Genomic DNA, 3,955 nt, shown 5'->3' with positions numbered 1-3,955 from the left:
AGGCAACACCTTCACCCCATTGTCCCTCCTCCTCCTCCTCCTCCTCCTCCAGCAGCCCCAGCATCTCAGCCACAGGCTCACCCCTCTGCAGAGCTGCACCCCCCCACCCCCCCCACCCCCCCACTCCCCCCCCCCCCCCCCCCGCAAAGAAGCCACAGTCCAGACAAGAAAGGAAAACAGAGGTCAAGGAACTGAACGACTGCCTCGAGATGACACAGTAAGCCAGCAGAAAGAGCAGACCAAATTTCTGACTTGTCAAATGTCCCCCCCACCCCGACCCCGACACTGGTCCGCATGGCGCCTTACCTAAACGAGCACAGACGGGCCAGCGCGGGAAAATGGGAAGGGCTAAAATAAGCAGGGGGCTTTCTTCTCTCTCCATCCAGGATAAAAAAAAAAAAAAAAAAAAAAAAAAAAAAAAAAAAAAAGTGGTCAAATCAAAGGAGCTGATTTTCTGCTTTTGTTTAGAGGAAGGCATTGATATATAGGTCATGGTCATGTTTTAGTTTGACAAGCAATTCCAAATAATAGCCAGAGTATGCAAGTCACGGAGGTGTGCAGCAGTCCCGTTTCCAGTCTGGTTTCGGGCTCTCCCTGCCTCACCCAACCACTTTTGAACCCATTGGCTGACTTCAACCCAACGTTCAGGAAAAGCTGTGTCTAAGCAGAGGAGAAAGCAACTTAAATTAATCGTCTGAGCAAAGCAAGGCTGCGTTCCGTGGTCATTCAGGAGGCAGAGAGACCATGGTACTGTGGGAGGATTTCAGAGACCCAGAGGTAACAACGGTATTGCAGCAAGGAGTCACGGAGAGGAGCTGAGGCTATGATGGTGAAGGGTCATAGGAAGAAACACCATCGGAATCTAGGTTTCTTAGTTCTGCTGTTTCTTTCACAGATGAAAACATATCTTTGTGGAGGTTTTAAAACAGTATCAGGTGTTTGAAACTTTCCGTTCAAAATCTTCCGAGTGATCATCTGCCTTCAAAAAGGCAGGAAAGGCTTATATGTTTAAGTCTTTTGTGGAGGGAAGGTCCTACATGGAAAATAAATGATCAATGTATTGATATTATTTTGAGTCTTACTTCTCCACAGTTTTCAAAAACAAAAATAAATGCACAAGCCCACAACACTGTATGCATTTATTTCGGCCTTTTCAAAGTGAAGTTCTACAGTTTTTTTACCAGCGTGTTCCTAATTGCTAAAGTAAGTGCAGAATTAGATCCAAAATTTGAAATGAGACACCATAGTGCCTGACCTAATTAGGAAAAGAGACGCTTCCGCTAATTGTTTTCCAGTGAGTCAAAGACAATGCAATAACTCTCCTGAACAGCAGGACGAGTTCAGAATGAAATGTATGGTCACAGGCAGTTGCACATCATGGATTTTGTCCTTTGGAAATTAACGATCAAGGTAACCGTGAAATAACCTTAACATTTTCAAGTTTATTTAGAAATAATGATGACAAATATTCCTGCATGATTCACGTCCAGGAAACTTTCAGTAAAGAAAGTCTGTTGTTTAAGCAAATGTTACTGTGCTCCAGAGCTGTCAGCTCTGTTATAATTCTGGAGGTTGCGAGCAGCACGTGCAGCCCTGGGAGCCTGGCACAGGCTTCGCCCAGGGCCCTGGGGAACCAGCATGTTGAGTACTTCTGAAATTGTGAAACTGTGCGCTGTGAAACTTTGGAGTACTGCCGCTTCCATCTGCAGAGGGCTTCACAGCGCAGCGCGCGACGCCTGAGAGAGCAGAGGAACCCCAGCTTGTCCTCAGTCTGCCGCCCTGGCTAGTGGGACTTTGGGAGTTAAACAAGCCTGTCAGTGGCAGATCCAGCACCTTCAAATTGCCCACATCGTCTAACAGCTGCAGAGTTAGCCGCAAACAGATTTCGGCACGATCAAGCAGTATCAGCTTTGAGAGGAGTAATAGCCTGGGCCTGCTTCAGTATATCAAACAGGCCGTATGAAGGATATCCCACCCGGAGCGTTCAACTGTCCTGTCCCCTTCATACTAGGCCAACAATGAAAAAAGACAGAGGTCTGAGGGAAGATTTTTGGCCTCCAGCACTTGATAAATGAATGCACATTACTAACTGATCTGTGATGAACTGTAGCATCAGGGCCGAACATTTGTATTTGTGTGCAGAGGTATGCGGGGGCAGAGTGCCTCGGCATCAATCAGCAGAGGAAGGGGAAAAGACTCCGAGACGGCGATTGACCAAACAGCCATGTGAAGGCCTTGCAGGCTTTCCTGGGGAGCTTGGAACACTGCCTCATTTATTCCAGATGTAACCTACAAGACTCATTTGTTCTGGTGATGGCTAGATAGCGATATTTCATATAGGGCTCTCAAATGGGAAATGGCTAGCGGTTAAAAATAGCAGTCACACAAGCGCTGCTCACATCAGCAAGCAGGAGATCTGGGATCATGCTTTACAAGACCATCTTTTGTTCTGGGTCCACAAAGACTGAGAATGTGACATCTAGAGTGGCATAAGATGAATCTGCTTGGTCACCATGTGAGCTTCAGCACTAACTCCTTAACATCTTTCTCTGTAATGTCACCAACGCTAACCTCCCAGGCTCTTGGATTTTTTCATCTATAAAATGAAGACTTCCCATACATGACTCAACTTCTGCGAGACCTTATTTGTTAAGATTTATAAACGTGCTCTGGTATGGAAAATTTGTGTCTCATGAGACAGTATCAGAGTTCCAGAATTTCTGAATAGGAACAACTCTGCTGAGATCCTCTTGGAACAAGTAATAATTATTATCCAGCCATCAGTACTTAGCATCAGAAGATTCAGGGGCAAGCATCTTGTAGAACGGCAGTACCATTTTCTACACATAAAAGGGTAGCTTTGTAAAAATTAAATGCATGTTGTATTACAGCCTGGAGAAATCTTCTTGTGTTTGGTAGATTTTTAGATTACCTGATAATATATTTATTTATTTATTTAACTTTATGAGTTTTCTCCCTTTAGGATTGATCTTTATCACTTTCAAAAATATAGAGTGTTTGAAAAGACAGCCCATAGGTAGGTGCAATATAATTAACAGAATCAATCTTGGTTAACAAGTATAGCAAGAGCTAGTAAAACCAGCAGCAATAGCTAATGTGTTAGCATGCTTACTCACAATTTTAGCTCCATGTAGAAAATCACACAATGAGAACATATCTCAAACAGGAGGTTTAACTACAAATTAAATTTATTTACCAATGTTGTTCATTTCAAAAGACACTTAGAATCTTGCATATCAAAGTGGAATAATGATGATGAAAATATTTAAAAAAGCAAAGTTTCATGCAAAGAGGCAAGAATTTGAAATGTATATCTGGTACCTAAGTTCAAATTGTGATGGAATTCTTCCCACTGCTACAAAAATTCTTAAACTGGCATAGCAAATGTATATGCTACTTGCAGGCTTTTTTTTTTTTTTAAGAAAAAAGGACTTCTGTCAAGGCAGTTTGGCAAGAATAAGAAAAAAGCTATACTGCCTCATCATATATGCATGATTGAAAGCAATCAATTTCTTTAACTGCAAAATAAAACTCAGTAGTTCAAAGGGGGGTAATACTAAGTTTGGTGCATGTTGTGTCCATCTTCAAAAACCCATTCTGGAGAAAAAACTACTTTATCACAACTCTGTCTTGTGGATCACTCCTGAGGTAAACTCATGTGAAATTACGAATAATCCTAAATTATGACTTTTGCTTTGTTTTTTCATAACAGAAAATACCCAGTTTTATTAAAAACGTCCGAGAGTTAGATACTATTTTTATTTCAAGTACAAGATACGATGTATTCCAGCATGCTTTTTAAGTTGGACATTGGCAGCAGAACTTTTTGGACGTGAAAAGATACTTTGAATGTTCTAATGAAATGTAAGGGGGTGTTATTTATAGCAAATAACCACTCAAATATTTTTTCTTGTGATTTTGATTATGAAATATT

Source organism: Falco naumanni, chromosome 4 (genome assembly GCF_017639655.2).
Source record: "Falco naumanni isolate bFalNau1 chromosome 4, bFalNau1.pat, whole genome shotgun sequence".
In the NCBI taxonomy this organism is placed as follows: domain Eukaryota; kingdom Metazoa; phylum Chordata; class Aves; order Falconiformes; family Falconidae; genus Falco; species Falco naumanni.
Note: the sequence above shows the minus strand (reverse complement) of the source record.